Here is a 23,674-nt window from a genome sequence, read left to right on the forward strand (position 1 = left end):
AGGTGGGGAGGGGCTGCGGCTCAGACAGGTTTGGGAATCATGATGGTTCATCGCAAAACACAGGTGCTGAGAGGTGCACAGAGGCGCCTGACTTCCACGCGTGTGCCCCTCCCATGACATGATCATCATCGTCGTCATCAGCAGGACCATCATCCCATCATCATCACTATCACAACAAGCCAGGCGCTCTGCTGAGTTCATGGCACCCTTATCTCATTTCACTCTCACACACACCCTGTGAGGTCAGTACCATTTTAATTTTCACTGACCGGCTCAGCAACCAGGGCGATCAGGTGGCAGGTGACCCAGGATTTGAAACGGCTCCCAACCACAGCGCCGGTCCAACCAGGCTCAGTGCTTTCCTTGGCATCACATAAAATGTCCCCGTGCTGAAGCCACTTACTTGACCTGCTCAAGTCCTTCGTTACCCAACACTGGCCAGTACCTGTCCTGAGACCTAACATCTGCTCAGACTTTAGACAAATTTGCCAAAGCAGGTGTGCCCTCCATCACAGACTTGGCTTATTATTTCTCTCTTCCATTCACTTATTCCTTCCTTCCTTCATTCACAGAAAGGGACAGGTGACACACTTATAGGTTTTTCTCGAGGATATCAGAGAAGCCGGATGAGAGAGGCAGAAGGATGTGCAGCAAAACTGGTTTCCTAGTATGCCCTAATGTCCAGAAGGAGGAGAAAGGTTCTGGAGGTGGAATTAATCACCAATGCCTAAGGATTTAATCAACCACGACTGTGTAGTGAAGCCACCATTAAAATCCAAAAGGAGGGGCTTCAGAGAGCCTCCAGGGTGGTGAAGAAGAATGCCACTACGTGCCACCATGCTGGGCTCCAAACTCCAGGAGGACTGACGTTTCTTTGTTCTCGACCTCACATATATACACTACCAAATGTAAAATAGCTAGCTAGTGGGAAGCAGCCGCATAGCACAGGGAGATCAGCTCGGTGCTTTGTGACCACCTAGAGGGGTGGGATAGGGAGGGTGGGAGGGAGACGCAACAGGGAGGAGATATGGGGATACATGTATACATATAGCTGATGCAGTCTTTTATACAGCAGAAAGTAACACAACATTATAAAGCAACTGTAGTCCAATAAAGATGTTAAAATAAAAACATATATGGAATGGAAGGGATATAGTAAAAGGACAATGCAATACATCGCAAACAGTTAGATGTATAAACTGCTGCAAAAATTCATGTTTCCTGTTGTGTTTTCTTTTCTTAGTCCCTTGAGGAAAATAAAAAGGGTTTTGAAGCAAGAAAGCCAGGGGACAAATGGGGCAGGTTGATGGGTGACTGGGTGGGAGATGCTGCCAGGAGGGGCAGCCCTGGAGGAGGTACACTCCCCAGATTTACAACCGTGGTAGCTGTATGAGCACAGAGGCAAGGAGGTGGGTCCTGAGGCCGTCTCTTAAATCCTTGCTCTTATCATCAGAGGAGATGATCCAGGCCACCCCCTGATATTAGGATCAAGGCGGGAGGAAAAGATGATGTGTTTAGGGCTGGCGCTTGGCGAGCAAAGGACATGCCTAATAGAACTAAGAACACTCTCTCCCACAGAAACAGCTTGAAGACATATTGTGCAGAAGAGTTAACACTGCAGCTCTGAGACCACCGCCTAGAAAGGCCTACTGGCAAGGCTGGCCCCTGAGTGGCATCTGGAAACTTGGATTTCAGGAGGGGTTCCCCAACTCCTTAATAAGAGGGGAACACGGAGCCTCTGCTTTTTTACAAACAATATAGCTGCTGCTGGACACCTGCTTTCTTTCTGGTGGTCTGGAGGTATGGTGCCTGTCAGGCAATGGTGCCCAGGGGACCCGCCCCCAGTAAAAATTCTTGGCCCCCAGGCTTGGATGAGCTTTTCAGACAGACAACAGTTTACCCCTCTTGTCACAACTCATTGCTGGAGGGGTGAAGGTCATCCTGTATGATTCCCTGGGAGTGGACTTTACTGAGCTTGTGCCTGGTTCCCCCAGACTGCGCCCCATGTGCCTTTTACCTTTGCTGAATTTGCTTTGTGTCCTTTTGCTGTAATAAATCTTAGCAATGATTATGACTCTACACTGAGCCCTGCTGAGTTTTCCTAGCAAGTCATCAAACACAGGGGTGGTCTTGGGGACCCCAAAACACACACTGATTTGGTCTACAAAGACAAGAGGAATCGCTTCTCACACGTGGCCCCCAGGGCTAAAGCTGGCATTTTTAGGAGGTGAGCGCCACGTAAAAATGTTTTGTGTTGTAAATAATCCTTGTAGAAGCCAACGTTTTGAACGCAGTCATTTATAAATTGGGAATTGCATGCGCAGGCCAGAAAGCCACCTGACCTTTTGGTGACACACGCTATGATTCCTCATTTAAATTGTAAGCAAACTAGATGGGGTGATGAAAAAAAGTTCAATTCACTATGGACAGCTGCTATTATATTAAGATGAATTCTAAGTGCTGTCCCAATTACTGTGTACTGGAATTTTCCTGAATCAAATTTGCTTTAAATAAATAGGTCATCAACCTGGATTTGGCAACCTTTGTATTATACAGGAGCTATCAGGAGCTAGGGCTTTTCTGATACAGAATGGGCTCTTATTTTTCTTACATTTTATTCACAGGTAGGTCACTTGGAATTCAGATAATGTTTCTCCAATGAATCACTTTTAAGTTCTTAGGAAAGAACATGGTTGCATACTTAACCCAGAAGTACCCGATACCTGTTGCTAATAATTCTAGGGCAGCTACACAGAGTTGTAATTTATAGCACTGTTTCTCAGGGGAGATTCTGAAATTTAGTGCAGGGCAATAGGAGATTGTCTTTCGTAGACACAGTGTTCTCATAAGAGAAGACACATGTCTACGGCATACTTCAGATGTTCTGAACTGGATAAGGGGTCCCTGATCTGTACAGCAAGAATGAATGTGTGCAAGAAATCGAATGGTTATTTCTCAGAGACACTTCTGTTATACACTGAACACGGTTTATGTTGGGTTCATAGTTTTGAAACACTTAGAGCTGTAAGTGGCGGCGTTTTGGAACTATTAAGATAATCCTTAGAGCATGTGAAATTTGGCTTCACTGGGTCTGAACCAAACGCTAATTACTTCCTTTGTTTATGAGAGCTGAGTTACTTACATTCATTAGTGCAAGTTTTATAACCTACTTGTGGCTCAATAAATACAGGTTACACTGACAGCTTCATTACACAGGGATAAACAGCACTTGATTTCCAAAGACGTTTGTTATATATTTACACTTAATAATATATCTACTATAGTGATTTGGGGGAAAGCCATAATTTCCCCACCATAGAACGCACATGCACTGTGGACTGGAATAAACACTGCTTGACTTAAGGGTATATTGTGTTTTTAAAACACAACAGAGCTATTGTGTGTGTGTGTGTGTGTGTGTATGTGTGTGTGTGTGTATATATATATATATATATACACATACACACACACACATATACACACACACAAATATATCCATACGTAGATATATATACAAATGCAAACATAAAAACACACACATATATGCACACAAATATAAACACTGAGATATACACATATATACACACAGACATATACACACATACAGATATATATACACATACATATATACACAGAGAGACATATATACACACAAACATATATATACACAAATATACACGTACATACACACACATATAGACATACATATATACACATACACACATATGCACACAATGACACACACATGCACACGCATAAACACATACATATATACATGGACACACATATATACACAATGGACATACATGTAGGCATAATACGTATATATACACATACACACATATATACACACATACATATATACACATATACACAACACATATACAGAGATATATAGGCACTCACATAAACACACATTATGCATGCATATACACACATACATATATACAGACACCTGCCCATATATACACACACGTACATACACACATATATGTGCGCATGTGTGTGCTCCAAGCACAGTATCCAGCAACAACGGGAACAGCCAGCAGTGTGGGATCCGAGCTGTGGTGTACACATTTTGTTTCTGCTCCACCACATCCCACCTCTCATATGCTGGGTAACAGAAGGATGCAACACACTGCCAGGTGTTGCGGGTTTAGTTAGTGGCATCCTTTCCGATTAACTGATGGGAAACCTGTCTTTCCCCATTGGGAAATTATCCACATGTATGCACATATTCAGAGTATTAAAAATTGCTATTGGAAAATTATAAATGTTTATACGATAAACCTGAAAATATGCAATAAATATGAATGAGATTTTTTTTAATTAAAAAAAAAGCCATTCTAGAGCTAAATGAGTCCTGTACCTAATCCTCAGTCTTTCCAAGCATCTGGTTTTCCTCTGACTCTCAGTTCATTCATAAGAAGGTTCCAGGGACCCGTCTTTCCTAAGGGCACAAATTCAGAACAGATGTGGTGAGTAGAAATAGGACAGATGGGGCTGCACACCAAATGGGAAGCACACCCGCAGGATGAATATGGATACCAATGGTTAGAAGCTTTGGAGGATGTGACGGTCGTCCCCTACCAGCACCCCTCCCCCGACCAAAACTTAAGATATAAATGCCTAAAGCAGGTCATGAATAACACTAGGTGAGTAAACCAAACCTGTCTTTTGTTTGCTTATTTGGTCATTGGTTCATTCAACAAACACTTTCTGAGTCCCACCTGTTTCCCAGGCATCATTCACAGTACTGGAAATTCATTAAGAAGAAGAAATACACGCTTCCTCTTGACATGGAACTAACATTGTAGTGGGAGAGCCAGAACACACACACACGCACTCACACACACATTTATTACGTTGATAAGTTCTATGAAGAAAAAGAAAGCAAGACAGGGAGCTGGAGAGCCCAGTATGGGTGGCTATCTTAGAAGATTGATTTTATTTTATTATACACATAGCTGCAAAATGGTAAAGCCAGCGACCAAACCATATGGGCAAGTAGAAGGGAAAAGGGTAGACTCTGGGGGGAAACTCTGCCACCCCAAAATGTGGCATTCAGATTATTTCAAGGCGAAAACAAACATGACCCAAAAGACTTAGGAAGAAACTCTGACCTTCCCCCTAACTGCATGAAGAATTTTGATAGAGGAGCTGTTACAGGAACTGAGCTGTCACCAGAGACACCTGCAAAGAACATGGACCAGGTGTGGTGAGGGGAACTCACAGAGGTCAGAGACCTCGCCGTGTCCCACTGCCCCTGCCTGGCCCAGCAAACATCTGTTCGCCAAACATTTGCTTTTCCATCTCCGTGTCAGTTGCCTTCCTCCCCACTAAAGTACCGAACTCCTACCCCCAACACCCTCTTTTGTCTTTAATCGAGGATGGTATTTAAGGTGACAGCTTTGGCCATACTGGCAACTTACTCAGCTTTTGTGGTCTCTCTCCTGTACACATGTGATTCAACTTTTGTTTGATTTTCTCCTGCTCCTCTGTTTCATCTCAATTTAATTCTTAGACCAGCCAGAAGCACCTAGAAGGGGAGAGGAAACTCGCCCCCTCCCCAGCACTACACATTGGATATCTTTGCCTGGCATGTGAGCGGGGAGTACAATTCTCCTTGTTCCTACTGAAAATAGACCAACACCCAACAGTCAGGGATGCTATTTAAATATTCCACAGCTCATTATGTGAGAGTCCAGTTTACGGATTCCTTGGGAAAACCAAAGCCTTGATATAGACAAGGTCGCTCAACACAGCCTCCCAATAAACGATGGCTGAGTTGGGAAGAGGTGGAAAAGGAATGCAAAAGATGTCGCACGAGCACATCACATTTCTGGAAAGACAGGGCAAGTTATTTGCCTCATTGGTACCAAATCATTAAGTGACCACACTCTCTGAACTTCCCATATGTGCATGATCAGAATAGGGCCACCTCATTCTTTAAATGCTACTGAATCTCCCATCGTGGAGTCATCAAAGAAATCAGCAAACATGCAAGAAAAAATAGTCCTATTCTTTGTCGAACGTAATGAACTCTACAAGATACGGTGAGCCAAGTCCATAATGCCCGGTAAAAACTCATTTTTCTCATTATTATTATTATTTCCCTTGTTACACAGAAACCCGGACACCTATTTTGAATCAATTTTCACTCTCCTTCCATCTCATCCATACAACAGTCACTACCCAAAGCCCCGGTTTTCCTAAAAAAGCAAAACAAAATGAAAAAAATCCATCTGTGCGTTCTCGTGGGAGGTGGAAGACGCAGACTTGAAGTTCACATTGGTCTTAGAAGTTCCATATTTCGCCAAGGCCATAATCTCAGCAGAGCAAGCAGGATGAGTATTTGCAGAATAGCAAGTCTGGGTGGCCTTCCTCAGTAACTAGTGTTTGGGAACATTAGGCTCTCTTCCCTGTTCCCAGGGCACTGAGAGGCGCTGGGGGCTGGGATGTGGCTGGTTCCCGGGTTTGGGCTAAGACCTAATTTTATTGTCTCTTATCAGTCCCAATCCTCTAATTTCACTACAGCACATAACAGAGCAGGATTGCTGTTTTCTCTAGCCTTCAAGGTTACCAGGGTTTTAGAGGGACTGTTTAAATATACTTCTTTAATTAAAGGAAACATTCTAAACTAAAACCAGAACTATGGTTAACTAACATATTTTCAGGGACCCTTTTCTGAGGGATGGTTACTTTTTTCTCGTTTTAGAAATATTTTTATTATTTTTTAAAAATGTATTTATTTAAATTTTTTTGGCTGCGTTGGGTCTTCATTGCTGCACAGGGGCTTCAGTAGTTGTGGCACGCGGGCTCAGTAGTTGTGGATCGCGGGTTCTAGAGCACAGGCTCAGTAGTTGTGGCGCACGGGCTTAGTTGCTCTGTGGTATGTGGGATCTTCCCAGACCAGGGCTCAAAACCGTGTCCCTTGCATGGGCAGGTGGATTCTTAACCACTGCACCACCAGGGAAGTCCCAAGGGATGGTTACTTTTTAATTAATATTTTTTTCATTGAAAATAATCACACAGGCATGTTGGTGAATGCTCCAATATTACAAAGGGGGAAACACAAAAAGTTTCACTGCAGACTTCTATCCCCCTACTTCTCCCCAGTTTAGTGTCCATTTTCTGGGCGATCAACACATTGAGAAATGTAGATCTTTAAAAAATACCAATGGCAACACACTGTATGCACTTTTACGCATCTTATCTATACATATACTTAAAAATGTATCTTGTAGTACGTCTATATCAGCATTTAAAGATCCACTTCCTTCTATGCGCTACTCCAGTGTGCAGATTTATCTGAATAAAATTTAATTGCCTGGTGTCGTCTGATGGACCCATAGGTGGCTTCCAGTCTTTGCTACTACAATCTGTGCTTCAGAGAATTTCCATACACAACCAGCTTTGCACGCACACACAGCAGGTCTACAGTGTAAATTCCTAAGAAAAGAAATTGCCAAGTCAAAAGAGATGCCCATGGACAATTTTGATAGAACTTGCTAAATTACCACTCAAGGAGATTCTTCCAATTTGCACGTTCACTGAGTGTCTTAATGTGTCTTTTTGATCTAATAAAAACAATATTTCATCAAGTCTGAGGGGCATTGAATATTTTTTCATATCCCTATAATCTTTTATACTAAATGCCTGTTCACATCCTTTGTCCATTTTTCTATTGTTTTGTTGGTCTCGTTTTTCATGTCTATTAGAAAACTGATTGGTAAGGAAATTAGTCCCTTGATCCATCTGGAATTCATTTTAGTGCGAGAAGTGAGTGAAAGAGGGATCCAACTTTACTTTTTACCCATATAGTTTCTACCAGCACTATTTATTCAATGATTCACCCAGTAACTGTTGATTTAAAATGCCATCTTTAATATGCACTAAATTCATCTTTTTTAGCCTTACTTTGGCCTCTCCGTCTGCTTTTATCGATCGGTCTGCCTTCTCATGTGCCAGCACCCAAATGTTTTACACACAATAGCTTATGACGTTTTAATATCTGGCTGGGCTATTCCCTTATTCTTTCCTTTTCTTCAGGAGTATCTTGATGCGTATTTTAAAAGGAATCATTTCTGTCGGCACATTTTCAAAGGTGGCCTTTCAGTTTGCAAGAAAAAAGAAAAGAAAAGAAAAATGTGCTCCTGTAACATCCCTCTCTGAAACTGAAGCTCATACGTGTCAATCAATTATGAGGGGTGATGGCCACAGCAGAAGTTACCTCTTCGAAGGGTAACAGGCAAGTGTGCTGCCGTTGGGCACAGGGTGACTGCTGGATCCGAACACAACACCGGCTGCTTCACACACAAGGTTCTTTACAACAGTGATAGCCTTCCAGGGATTTGTGGTTTGCCTTGAAAGTATTCCAGTTCTTTGGGGAACAGCCTTGGGTCCATGTGGGGCTACCCTTAGCCAATCAGCACACTTCCTCCTTCTGGTCACAGTGGTCCAGTTCAATCAGACTGATGGGCTCAGGAATTTTCCAGGATCTACAAGAAAAGAACCACCCCCTGCCCCCCACCGGATTCTCACCCCTGACCTGACCAGAGCCTTGGGAGGGTGTGGAACTTGAGCTATTGTGCTGTGCAGGGACCGAGTCTAAAGTGACTCCAGGAGCCTGGAGGAGAGAGATGGAGTCTGGCTGGTCCTGGAGTCCTGACTCCAACGGTTAGAAAAGAACGGAGACCAGGCTTGAAGATTCCTCAAGCAGACAAAACCATTTACCCACAACAGCAAAACGAAGTGCAGCCTCTTTCATGAACGTAAGCGAAACTGAACTTGGCTTATGTCTTGTAAGTGCCTCTGATCATCACAAAAGAAACTTAAGTCATCTGCCTAAAAATGATGTAAGATCATCACTTTGAACCAATCCCCTGCCATCTGGAAAGCCCCGTGGTAATAACCTATGGTTGTTAAGGTTAAACCATCCTCATGTCCATGTTATAAGCCAACCCGTACCGACATGCCTCTGAGCTTCACATTCATTTTGAATTTGAAAGCTCCCAGTTGGAGAACTGTTCTTAGAAGCACGATAAACTCTTACTAAATACTCTTCAATTGATCTGGTGGCTTTAACTTGCTGTTTCTGGGTTTTTGACATAACCATGTCTGAAGCAAGATCTACGCCTGCCTGCTTGTTACCAATTCCCCATTAGCTATCATCCATCCAATTCTCCTCCATCCCACATTTTAAATTTTGTTTTCATCATTCTGAGTTTGGACTTTTTTTTTTTTCATTTTTACCTTTACTTTTAAAAAAAATGTGATAAGAACGCTTAATGTGAGATCTACTCCATTAACACATTTTTAAGCGCACAACACCTTATTTTATTCATTATATCTAAAAAGACTGTATTTCCAAATACAGTATCTCCACAGGTACAGGGAGTTAGGAATTTGGGGGGACAGAACTCAACTCACAGAAAGGTCAGTTCAGTGGGTTCTCTGAGAACTCTAGTGGACAGCCTTTTATTAATGCAATTCCACCCAAACGTGATAGACAATTAAAATTTGTTCTACCCGATATTCTCCAACTAAAAACTGACTAGAAAGCGTCCAGTGAATCAATCAGTGAATGTGTCTTTGCTTAAGACTTTAATGTTTAAATAACACTTTTTAAAAATTAATAAACTTTATTTTTTAGAATGTTTTAGGTCTACAGCAAAATTGAGCAGAAAGGAGAGAGATTCCCTGTGTACCCCTTGTACCCCTCCGCCCACAACCTTGCCCCACCAACGCCCCGCAGCACAGTGGATGGACCTACAATAACACCTCATCATCACATCTCATACTGTGTTTCTGGACAGAAAAATCAATACACCACATAGAAGAATCTTGTCCAACAAAGAGAAGAGATGTGTGGTTGCCAAGAGGGAGGGGGGTGGGGGAGGGATGGAGTGGGAGTTTGGGATCAGCAGATGGAAACTATCATATGAAAACTGGATGAACAGCAAGGTCCTACTGTAGAGCATAGGGGCCACTATGCAATATCCTGTGATAAACCAGAATGGAAAAGAATAGAAAAAAGAATGTATATATGTGTATCACTGAATCACTCTGCTGTACAGCAGAAACTAACACAACATTGTAAATCAAGTGTACTTCAGTTAAAAAAAAAAAAAGAAAGAAAAAAGAATCCTGCCCGGAAAATGGTATAATTTTGCAAGGGCAGTTATGGAGACAAGATGTAGCCTCATTTTACAGATGAAGAAACTGAGGCACAGAGAAGTTAAGCAAGTTGCTTAAAGTCCCACAACTAATAAATGGTAACAGCCAGTTCCAGGAGCCCTATTCTTACCCACTACGTTCTACTACGACTTTTCTCTCCCCGTAGGGTATCTTTTGGCCATCTTGACAGTCCGCGCCCTCAGCTACCTTCCCTGTCCCTCTAAGGACACGTGGGAACTTGGCCCATGGATACCTCTATAGCACACAATTACCATCAGGCTGACATAAATTTCGACCTCGCCTCACCAAGCCCTGACGATCAGGTCGCTGAGTAACCAAGCCTTCAGACAATCTCCTCTCAGAACCCAAACGCTGCTTGCTAGCAGAGACCCTTCTGGCCTTGGAGTTCCTGATGACTTTTCTGGCAAATTCCTCTCTTCCTGATCAGGGTTTCTCTGCCCCACTGGTGGCAACAGAGACACACAGCTCACCCTGTTCCCACTACCTCTGGCCCCTTTCTTCTTTCCACAGTCCCTCAGGCCTACATTTATGTCCTCAGAGGTGGTATTTGGTGTTTCCACGTCCTCTTCTCCCCCTCCCCCTATATATTGTGCAGTATAACACAATCTATTGATTGTATCTGTCAGGCCTCCCTCATGGCGTGTGACCAAGGCAGGCTGGGATCAGGAATACTGCCAAGAGATTCTTCTCTCGCTCCATAAACCTGACTTTCCAACGGATGGCCTCTCTGAGGACAAGAGAATCCCACTTTGGAAATTAGGACCTGAATATTGACCCTTTTTATTTCTCTCTTTGACTTCCATGCTGTACCGTTCCCTGCCACGATGCCACGGGGTGGCTTCAACTCTTCCAGCTCCCACCTGAATTCCACACCTGTCAGTTGCCTTCACATGCTATTGGCCAAAGCAAGTCACGTGACTACACCTACCTTTGGTGGGGAAAGTTGATCCTACCATCGGCCATTCTTAGGCAAGCAGGTGCCTTGAACTAAGAAGAAAGTCGTTTACCCACACGAAAGTATTTCCAAAACATTATCAACTTTCTCATTTTACAAATGAGAAAATAAAGACTAAAAAGAGATTAGAAAGACTGGCTGTTTCCTTAGAATACCTGAGTGGCCTGTTAGACACACAAGGGAGAGGGGACACTTAGCACATGCACTGTCACTTGCTGAGCATGGCCGTTGGTAGGGCTTTACTCAGCTTTTCTTCCAGGTACGAGGTAGGATTTACTTCTCCACTCCCCTTTGAAGTGAGGTATGGGCTTGTGGTTCTGGCCAATGAAATGTGGGCTAGAGGGGCACGCATCACATTTGGTGAGGCTGGAGGAGTTAAAGCATGCCCCCAGTGACTGTGAATGCTCCAGACGGTGGCTTTCCATCATCTGGGACCCCGACTGAGGATACACCAAAGCAGAGGCACCCGCAGATGTGTACTGTGACAGAGAAATAAAACTGCGGTTTCAAAGCACCGAGGTCTGGGGGTTGTCTGTTACAGCAGCATAGCCTAGACTATACTGTCTCTTACAGAACTCCTTCTCTGACTCCTTTTCCTAGTAGCAGGTAAACTGAAAGCTTGAGTAAGAATCTGTGAAGGTTTACTCAGGCTGGATTAGGTAAGAAGTAACTGACCTGGTAGTCACTGGAAAGATTTATTCTTTGGGTAGAACAGAGAGAATTTTCCAGAATCTATGGCACTCACTGGGTGAAAAGGGACACATTCCATTTTTAAAAATGTATTTTATTGAAGTATAGTTGATTTACAGTGTTGTGTTAATTTCTGCAGTACAGCAAAGTTATGCATATATATATGTTCTTTTTTGTATTTCAATAGTCCTGTAGAATGTGGCAATATCTTTCTTTTGATGCAACTTTTTATAAATTAAAAAAAATTTTTTTAATTTATTTTTTATTGAAGTATAGTTGATCTACAATACTGTGTTAATTTCTGCTGTGCAGCAAAGTATTTCAGTTATATTGTACATATATATACATTCTTTTTCATGATGGTTTATCACAGGATATTGAATATAGTTCCCTGTGCTATACAGTAGGACCTTGTTGTTTATCCATTTCTAAATATAATAGTTTGCATCTGCTAAACCCAAACTCCTAATCCACCCCTCCCCTTTGCCCCCTCCCCTTTGGCAACCACAAGTCTGTTCTCTATGTCTGTGAATCTATTTGTTTCATAGATAAGTTTATTTGTGTCATATTTTAGATTCCATATACAAGGGATACGTGCCGTTTTTGAAGCTAGTTATTATTCCACCGTGATGTGTTTTCCTGTATTTTTATATTTAAAACAATCCTGATAGAGAAACTTGATGCTGAAACCTTGGGAGCCAAAGGTGAGGACTTAATCCCTCTGCTTTCACACCTGGAAAGGGGGGTTTATTCAACAAGGGAAGTCTCAGGAGGATTCCTCCTCTCTGATTGCCCCCCACCACCTGGAGACTGTTCTTTTGTGCTGTAACTCCTGAGACTCCTGAGCGACACTGAAGCAGAATCCTCAGCGGCACACCTGAACCAGGTCCTCTGTTGACACCGCGTGGCGGCCCTGCACAGCCCACATGCTGCAAGGCTGGTATTCGTCAGCAGCCGGCTGCTTCACTTTCTACAACACTTAAGGAACAATTTCACAGCCATTACCACCCTGCAATCACGACACTGTCTGGAAGCTAAGTATTAAGCTGGTTGCAAACTACAAAGCAATCCAGGCGAGGTGAAGACAGACACTTTGATAAATAAGGAGGGACAGCTTGTACATTTTAATCAGTTGACTAAAATCTCCACTCAGCTTCACTTTCATCACCTCAGTCCACGTGGTGTTTAGCAGATACGGGAGACTGTCTTTTCCAAAGATGACCCCAAGAGCGTCTATCTCCGGTCCTATGTGCCCTTCCCACACTGGGAGCTTGTCTCTCTTTCCATGAAGGAGGAAGGCTTGCATGGAGGGTGAAAGAGATGCTATGAGACTGTGAATTAGGTCACAAAAGATCCATCAGCTTCCACGGTCTTCCCATGATGCTGAGCGCCGCCTGAGCAGTCTGAGACTGCCACGCTGTAGGGCAGTCCCACCGCTAACGAGGCCATGCGCCAGGGTCCTGGCTGACAAGCCCAGCTGAGGGCCAGGAAAGAGCAGACATCCAACATCGGGCATGTCTGCAGTGAGACTTCAGAGGATTCCCTCCATCAGTGGTCTTGTCTGACCTCTTTGAAGCCCTCCTGGTTGAAGCCTCAATGATCATGGAGCAGAGACAGGTACTGTGTATACAGCAGTCCCCAGCGCCCGACACACAGAATCCACCAACATAAGAAAATGACGGCTGTTACAGCAGTAGGTTTGGGGTGCTCTGTTATGTAGCACAAGAAAATACAACAGCGCTCTGATGCAAAACTGGAAAACCTTTGCCCGCCTGTCCTTGGTTTCCATTGGAGGCTAGGCTCTACTTGGGAAGATGGGTCTCTCCCTCGGAAGTCATAAATGGCAGCCCATGGACTGAATTTAGCCTACAAGTCTCTTGTCTGACATCGTTTTATTCCATTTTGAAAATCTGAACCAGTTGTTTTAAAATTAAGACATTTCTAGGACTTCCCTGGGGGTCCAGTGGTAAAGAAGCCGCCTTCCAATGCAGGGGACGTGGATTCGATCCCTGGTTGGGGAACTAAGATCCCACAGGCCACGGGGCAACTAAGCCCACGCGCCACAACTACTGAGCTTGCACGCCTCAGCTAGAGAGCCTGTGTGCCACAACCAAAGAGAGAAAAACCCTCACGCCACAACTAGAGAGAAGTCCGCACGCCGCAAGGAAAGAACCCGCATGCCTCAACGAAGATCCCGCATGCCGCAACTAAGACTCGATGCAGCCAAAAATAAATAAATAAATCTTTAAAAAAATAAATAAATAAAATTAAGGCATTTCCTTTAAAAATCCACATCATTGGCTTGTCTTGAAACATAGTACTGATATAATAATACTTGCTCTGCTGCCTTAAACACCAATCGGTTGAGACCGCCACCTGTAAATAGTCCACGTGTTCTTCAGTTTTCCATGGTCTCCACCATCCCCTAGCGATCTCCAAACACAAACATCTTTCTTACACCCAACCAACCTGAATTAATTCACTCAATTTTATTACCTGCCCGTCCCCTGAAGGCAACTGAGTTTGGGACCCCTGCTTTTGCCCTTGGAACGAACAAAGGGTCCAATGTTGCTTGTGCATCAGCAACTGTAGAGTCTAATGATTTAAGTACAGTCCTGTGACATTAAACAACAAATGGAACTCAACATCCTCTGATATTCTGGTTGAGATGATGAATATATTACTGGAAAGACAGAAGTAACATACATGGGCAGAAACAACAGGAAGTCCTCTTCTGACTGGGAAGTCCCTGTACAGAGTTTAGTGAGGCGTCTCTCCTGCTCTAAATTCCTTCCCATAAGATTGGAAAGAAATATGTCTGTTGAGGCCTGAGAGTCAATGAATAAACTGTGTTCGGAAAGAAACATCACAAAGAAACGAGCAGGGTGAACCCATGTGTTACATGGACAACTTCCAGACACACCATTCTCCCTATTCCTGACGGAGTTCCAGTCACTTGCATTATGCTCTCCTCTAGCCCTTCTGTGACTTAAAACATCCAGTCTTCCAAACAGTGTATTCTCCCCAGCTACTTTACCGTCTCTCTGTGTCCTTCCAAGACACCAAATATACCACCGGTTCTTAGGCTGCCAGTGAAAACAACGCCAATAGGAACTGCACCGTCACTAAACCCATCACAATGCCTTCTTGCCCAACTTGGAAAGAGAAGCTGATTATACAGAACTTAAACTCATTGTTTACTGGGGCTCAACAGCCCGGTGGCATTGATGTAGAGCTGGCTGGGTGTCAGCCAGATTGAATGCATAAGAAAATATTTAACCTACAATAGAGCATATTTGAATTTGAGGATGCCCTAATGAAAAGACAGGTTTGTTCCGGGCATTACCTTTCAAAGAGCAAAGCCTGCAGGTGGCATGACCTGGGTCTGCAGCCACAGAATCACCCTGCATTGACCCCCTGGCAAGATGGTAACTTGAGAAGAGTTGGATTGTCTACTGGGTAGAACAAGTGTCAGGCCTTGCGAAACACACTCACAAAAAAGCTAGCAAAACAACAGACATTTATGGCAAAGGTACTGATCTATAAAAGGACATTAGATTGTCATCAGAAGAAAAAAGATTTTTTGGACTTTTGAAAATGTATTTTGTAGTTCATATTTTATTTCTACTTCAAATTAATTAGCAGAAGAAAGTGGATCTCATGATCTGACAGTGCCCATGACTTTTAAGGTTCTTAATGTGATTCTGCTAATCTATGTCAAATCTCCCCTAGAGTCTGAACAAAGTGAAAACAAAGAGGAAAGATCAAGAAAATAAACTTGCTTATGATACAGATTTAAGTGAATAGATTTTTTCTGACATTATAGTTTTCATTGTTTATGCTCCTTCCTGTAGATAATATAGATGAAACTAAGAAAGCTGGACATATATGTCAAAATTGGATAGTTATACCTTAGGCGATTGGGTTACAAGTGACTTACATATTTTGCTTTGTATTTTCTCCATCAAGACACCATTTTCTATCAGGAATATGCATGAATTATGTAGAAAGGGAAAGTTTAGAAGATGTCACATGCAGTTTTACATTTCCTTTTTGCCTTCATTGCTTGCATATATAATTGGGCTTAATACCGCCTTGAGGAATGTGCGGGGCAAAGGGAAAAACATTCACTTGCTTTCTGAGCTGTTCATCCTCGAATGTAAACACCTGCAGCCGACCATCCCCCCATCAATTGTCCACACTTCCATCCCCCCCCCCATCACTTGTCCATGCATCAAAGTGGGAAGGAAAGGTATCTCTGTCTGGGCTACTACTTCTGCCAACACCTGACCACTTGGCATCTGGATCTGCACTGGGCTGAAAGAGGTCCCTGAAACTCTGCTCCATCGGTCCGAGCTCAGGCAAATGTCGACACATCCCTCATTACAACGGGGTGCCTCTCACATCTTCCTCTGGCAATGGACTGGGGCTTGATCTCTCAAAGGTGCTGAAGTGGGAAGTACAGGGTTGTCTCTGTATTTGGTGAAAGTTTGCTGGAAAGACCTCAGATGCTTCTTTCTATAGTAGGTTACCCTTCTTTTAAATCAGTGAATGGAAATAATATCACAATTTTACTTGGATGTTTTTTAACATCAGAGGGCCCAGTAACCTAGTCACCTGGCTTGCACAGATCCTGAAAATGCACTGTCCAAAAAGGTAGCCCATGGTCATGTGACTATTTAAATTTAAAATAGTAAAGATAAAATAAAATAAATTCAGCTCTTCAGTGGTATCGCCAGAATTCGAGAACGTGACAGCCACATGCAGATAGAGGCTACCGTTACATAGTACAGGTAGAGAACATACTCATCAACGTGGAAAATTTCATGGGATAGCGATGCTCTTGAATAATTTCTACAAAACTAGGTGCGCCCAGGCACATTTTAAAGCTGACATTTAAAGCTTTCCCTCCTCAGCAACAAAGGTTGAAATTTCCAGTATATTGTAACGACTGACATTTTAAAATTAAACTGTGATATCATTCTCTTAAAAGCATTCACTGGAATCGGAATATCATGGTGACTTGATATCTACCATTATTTGTTTTCAAAAGGAACACAGACAACCCCTTCTTTACCAGGCTTGAATTTTATATTTCTTCTCTTTTAGTTTGCATATCCATTTTATTTCTTTCAACAGAATTTTATTTTAATGTGTTCTATTTCTGTGGCAAGGTCTTTTATTGATCACTCTGTCATACTTCTCTGCAACAAATATATGTATATAAATTCAAATTTATTTTTCCTGGTGTCCGGAAGTCTCTAAATGTGGTTTTTAAAATTCTAGATTGAGATGCATTACAATTATGTTCAGTACGTGCTTAAGAAAAAATATATATATCTATAACTTTGAAAGAATAATTATTCAACATAAGACAGTGAAGAATTAGTGGAGATGCACTGATTAATAACAGGAATGGGGGGCTTCCCTGGTGGCGCAGTGGTTGAGAGTCTGCCTGCCGATGCAGGGGACACGGGTTCGTGCCCCGGTCCGGGAAGATCCCACATGCCGCGGAGCGGCTGGGCCCGTGAGCCATGGCCGCTGAGCCTGCGCGTCCGGAGCCTGTGCTCCGCAACAGGAGAGGCCACAACAGTGAGAGGCCTGCGTACCGCAAAAAAAATAAAAATAAAAAAAATAAAAATAAAAATAACAGGAATGGGGTTATACAGTCTGGAGAGTCTATCTTATGCTCGAGTAACAAACAACCCTGACTCTTACTGGTTTAAACGAACAGATTTATTTTTTGCTCCGAGTTAACATTCTATGTGGAGAGGCAGGAATTCAGACTGATGGCACTCATACTGTGACGGCGGCATCACTGCACGGTGCGTTAGGATTTGCCAACCAAAGGAAGAGAGAGCATAAAATATCACCGTGTGCTTTACACGTGCTTCTGCATGGAAGTGATGTACATTGTGGCCAAAGCAAGTCACACGACCGCAGTTTACTTCACGAGACCAGAGAAATGCAAGGCTCCTGTGGGGTCCCATCCGGATAGAAAAACTGAAGCAAGTCTAGAATGTTCCAAGTGGAAAGTACTAGGAAGCAGAAACTATTGGCAAGCTGGAAATGAGGGCTGGGAAGCTCCTTCCAATTATCTCCACCATCTGCTGCATGAAAATGGAGGACTTCCAGCACTGTCTCCCCAGCTGCTGGGAACCTCCACCACCTCTGAGAAGCCGCAGGAGAACCATGCCTATTCTCTTCTACTTTCCAAATCCTCACGCGTCTCCTTGGCAGCCTCATCCAGAATGACGCGGGGAAAGGGCGTCTGGGAAGTGAAGGTGCAGGTTTCTGCCCCGAGATGCAGAGAAGGATATAGAAGGGGTATCAATTATGGTGAGTGGCTAAAAGCTGCTGTAGTTCAGGAACCTTCTTCCCCAGATGGGACATATCAGTGGATCACAGGGCGCATTTCATGTATTTCAAGAATAAGACGATCAACTTCTGTTACAATCCTGCATCTCCATGTCATAGGTGTGGTCCAACGCACTTTGTTACAGCGACATCACTCAGGGCTCCCAACTCCTTAGAGGAGAAAAACCACATCGTGATCCTTCCTCAAAAGGGATGTTTTAAGATCTGACAATTCGATCAGGTTCCCCTCCTGCTTTGTTGAAAGCAAAGCATTAGAAATCATGTGGTTTGCAAAGGGATGTGTTATCTAGTCATCAGAGTAACCTGCTTTCTCAAAGGCATATGCACCAACATCACTAAACTGGCTACCAGCTGTCACCTCATACACTTCTACCCCGTAGGGCAATCCATCATAGGGAGATCCTACGTGGGTGAATAGAGCAAATACAAAGCTGATACCTTGACGGGTACTTTCTTAGCAGATCAACTTTAGCAAAGAAGTAGAGAACTCAGAAAACAGATTCTCTTAAAACGACCTATGTCTATATACTCCTTGAATGGCTTGGTATGACCCCGGGCATGCACATGCCCCAATTTAAAGACCTTCACAATTTAACAATTCCTTCAAAATTCCCAAAGGGGAAATAGAGCTCAGGTAGATGAATAATCACAGCACAGCCCGCCAACACCCAACTGAACACACCAGCTATGTTTCTTCCAGCAGCTACAAAGACTCTGAGCTTTCTGCACATGTCATATTTTGTACGTCATGAGAGGTCACAGGAGGTACTATCTTAGAGAAGAGAGAGGAAATCTATTTTAACTTCATTCTTCTTCACCTAACATGCAGAGGTTAGGATTTAACCTTGAACGATTTTCCCTCCCTAAATCAGAAGTGTTTACTAATAGTCTTTCTACCTTGGGCTCAGTGTCGGAAGATACCCCGCAAAAGTCGACTAGACAGATTCTCTGATATTAAACCCACTTTAAAGGACTTCAATTTCTATATAATATTTTTTGATGTAGAAAGAACAAGCCTACATTGCTTTCCGTCGTGTGAATCTAATCTAAATCCGAAAGATACAAGGGAAGTTTTCATATTGAAAATCTGCTGGTAAAATAAGAAAAGACATGGGCATGGCTTCAAGTAAGATGAGACGTGTGAAGTGGAATGGGGTGTGGGTGGGAAATGAACACCTGTAAAGGCCAGAGAAAAGTATAAACATGAAAGAAGGCATATTCTGGTTCAATGTGAAGAGCGCCAGAGCGCTCAAAGCTAACTGAAGCTTAAGGAGGCAAACTCATGAAGTGCTGCAACCTGTAGATTTCCAAGAATGGGCCCGATTTTCCATCGGTGAGATCCAAGCGTTTTACAGTTAATTCCCCTACATACGAATAAGTTCCGTTCCGAGAGCGCGTTCGTAAGTCCAATTTGTTCGTCAAGTCCAACAAAGTTAGCCTAGGTACCCAACTAACACAATTGGCTCTACAGTACTGTACTATAATAGGTTTTTAATACTTTTCACACAAATAATACATAAAAAACAAACAAAAAATAAAACATTTTTAATCTTACAGTACAGTATATTGAAAACTACAGAAGTACGGTACAACACGGGCTGGCATCAAGTGAACAGGCAAGAAATAAAGATACTGTACTACTGTCCTCTATACGGTACAGTAAAGTGCACAAAAGAACGAACACTTGTAGAGGATGCATGCAGGTGACCATGTACACCAGACACCTGAAATAACTTACGTGATTAGACATGCGAACGCACGTTCACATCTTTGAAAGTTCTCAACTTGAAGGTTCATATGTAGGGGACTTGCTGGATTTGAAAAATTAAAAACATTTAATATGCATCATCTGCGTACCTGGTACTTGCTAACTGCTAGGGATACAGCAGCGTACAAAATATTCCCAGTTCATACTCTCACAGAGCTTATCACCTAAGTGGAAATGAATCAGTCAGGTTAGGGCATGTGATGCTGCAGTAACAAATAACACCTACAAAATAAACAATACAGGTTTATTTCTCATTTGTGCACCTGCTCACTCAGGGTCAACGACTTCCTCCCTCAGGGGCGCCAAGAGAGGCTGCACCATCTGGAATGTTGCCAGACCTCCACTGGAGAAGAAAAGATGGACATTTTTTCACACCAGTTTTTCCTTGCATCCACCTCAGAGGGACTTGCCACTTTCACTTATTTGTCCTTAGTCTGAGCAAATAATATAGCATGCCTGACTTCACGGTGATGGGGAACTATAACCCACTCCTCTTCCTAGAGAAGGTATTAGTGGATGGTAGCAACGGCCAATAAACGGAGACAGACAATAAGCGACTGACAGATCACGGTGAGCGTAAGGAAGAAGTCGTCTAAGACGCCATGGGAAAGTAAACAGGGGATCTAATGGAGCTCGAGAGATTCAGAGAATGCCTCTCCAAGGGGATGATGCTTAATGTGGGATGGAAAGGAGCTGGTAGGATAAGAACCTAAAAATCCCATCCCACTTTGAGAGTCAATGACCTTATCATTCTGACTCTAACCTGACTATACCTGTGCCTGATGCAGGATAAACACTCTGAACATCTCATCCAACCAGGGTCTAAACACCTGCTATGTGAAGTTCTTTCCCGATGCCCTTGCATGAAAGCCTGGGTCCCTCTCTGCCTGTGTTGTTATTCACCAGGGACAGAAGGCAAGGCTAGTTTCTCCAGAGTTCATCTCATTTATGGGACTCTAGGCATGCCATCAGTGCTGTTCTTCATAGAAAAAGGCTCAGAGTTTCTTCATGTCACTCTAAGAGTTTCACTGATTGAAAATCCGCAGCAGACAAGAACCAGGAGTACCCGAGGTACCACAGGAGTCAGAATAAATTATGCAGAGCAGTCTAGCACAACATAAGCTATTTAGAGTTGCATAATACACCCGCACACTCTTATCAAGGGCTGTGGTGTTCAACCCTAGGAGACAGAAACTAGTTATCATTATGCATCACCATGAAAGCAGATTAAGATAAATCAATTTGTTTATCTCTGGGTTCTGTGCCAAATTAACAGTTCAGAAAGAAGAGCGTTCTGTCCAGATAACAGGACAACCCTCATTCAAATCGAGATATTAAAAATATAAATCTCGGGAGGTTTCAGCGCTGAATTTAATTATCCAAAGGGCATAAGACCAGCTTATGAATGGTTTGCACTATGAGTTAGAGCTGGAATTCTTGGACACCATCCACTTGAATTAAAGGTAGGTAAAAATTTTCTGTATATGATAATTCCGATCATAAGTGGATTTCTCTCCAGAAACAGAAAGGCCACTTTATTTTGATGGCTTTTGTATGTGTGTGTTGTCATATATACATACACACATTTCTTAAAAAATGTTTTACAGTGAAACACTGAAACTTTGGTAGAATACTCTATGTATGTAATACTCTATGTATTTATTTATACTCTACGTATTTATAAATTAATAAAATTTATGGAGGCCTTTGGCTTCACCTAACCAAGGATTTTCTCCAACTCCCAAGTATCTGGCTCAAAAGTACATGCCTCTGAGTGTGGAAAATCTATTACAGCTCATTTCCACTGGACGGTCCACGCCCAGGTAATTCTTGGATTCCCAAATCATGTGCTTGACAAGTGACACTGAATTCAGCGATTTTTCCATAGCAGAATGTAACGGATTGCGAGCCTAATCTACGCTCAGTCAGGAAGCTAATGTTGCTTCAGGACCAATTAGCCCACTTTAAAGAGTCATCCTTACTAGCAAGCAACACTACTTTTGTGTGTGTGTGTGTGTGGTACGCGGGCCTCTCACTGTTGTGGCCTCTCCCGTTGCGGAGCACAGGCTCCAGACGCGCAGGCTCAGCGGCCATGGCTCACGGGCCCAGCCGCTCCGCGGCATGTGGGATCTTCCCGGACCGGGGCACGAACCCGTGTCCCCTGCATCGGCAGGCGGACTCTCAACCACTGCGCCACCAGGGAAGCCCAAGCAACACTACTTTTCATCAAATTAGTTAAGAAGTCATTCACAGACAGATAGCCAGACAACAGAGAACAGATTAGAACAGAGACACTGTGAGTAGCCCTGGGTCCCCCAAACCTCCTGGAATCTCAGGGAGTAGTAGAAGTACCCCCATCTTAGCAGAAGGAAGACCCAGATTCCAGCTGAAGATCGGGCAATCACTAACTTTTTCTTGGACAGGAGCCCGACAATCTCCCTGAACCTCAATTCTCAAGCATCAGCAGCCTGTGTGAGTACAAGACCTTGACCACTGCATCCTCGGCCGTTCCCCACATTATCCCCACACTCCCATATGGGTGTTTAAGTGCCCATGCTCTTCCTTGGTCTAGGAGGTACTAAGACCTCTTCCTCACCCGCATAAATCTCATGCTTCCTCTGTGACTCCGTTGATAGAAAGTCCTCTAGTGAAGTCATCCCTGATTTACCCTTCTTTGACCAAGTTAGATAAACCTCCCCTGTTCTCCAGCAGTACTTCTATCATGGCGTCTACCATCCTGCATGTACTCAACATGCAATCAATGTGTATGTATCATACTAAATAGCATGTGTGCTTCTCATCAAGGTCACCCTGGCCTCTGGCACGGCCTTATGCATGATAGGTGCTCAATTAACAGGGTGACATCACATGGGTTATTTTAGGGGGTGCTTTCATTTACTGCAGATACAAAACTGGGATGCTGAAATTATATAACAGAAGATAACTGTGAGATATAACTTCCCAAAAGAACATTTAAACATACAGTATTTCTCTGTCCTCTCCATTCCTCCGTTCATCTCTATAAAACTTCCAAGACCTTGTTCAAGGGCCATGGTGACATAAACGTCCACTTTCCCAGAATGTACGCAGCTTTGGTTTGCCCTTTTATGTGTTTTTGGTCCTCAGCACTTTGGTTCTGCATATACAGGTGCACCATAGATGCAGATATATATGGATGGCTTTCCCCATCCTTTTTTCTTCTATTCCTCTCCTTACCCTTCTTGAGGGATAGAAGAAGAACCACCCAGTTCTGCTAGAGAGACCCAGAACTGGGCAGCACAACAGAACAGTTAACCTATGTGAAAGCTTACGAGAGAGATGTTCATTTCTCCGGTAGATATTTAGTTCTCTAAAATCTGAAGGACGTAAAGCCTCCTCCTGCACTGAACATCAAAGATCAAATGAAGCTGTCCTTTCAGGAAGAATTCCTGGGGACCCTGGGGGAAGAACAGCCTGATTGGGAAAAGACATAAGATTGTCAGGGAGGAAAAAGAGAAGGCTGACGGAGAACGAAACCCTTATCTGAATGTCCATCTGAGATGGAGTTTTGTATCCGGGGGTAATAAGCAAATGATTTTTAACAACTGGTACCTTACTAAAACCAGTCAGGACAGCCATGCATTCTTATTTAGTTGCCCCTGATTTGGGATAGCGGGGGCAGGGGGCGCTGAAAGGAAATGGTA

At 43.2% G+C, this 23,674-nt stretch overlaps 1 protein-coding gene across 1 annotated transcript in view; it reads right to left on the reverse strand.

Annotated features, from left to right (window-relative positions):
• Positions 1-23,674, reverse strand: part of TMEM132D (transmembrane protein 132D) — a gene marked incomplete at both ends in the record, with an annotated part of 627,093 nt that overhangs the window by 353,259 nt on the left and 250,160 nt on the right. The window lies entirely within an intron of this gene.

This window comes from Leucopleurus acutus, assembly GCF_964270905.1.
Source record: "Leucopleurus acutus genome assembly, chromosome: 13".
NCBI classification, from domain to species: Eukaryota; Metazoa; Chordata; class Mammalia; order Artiodactyla; family Delphinidae; genus Leucopleurus; species Leucopleurus acutus.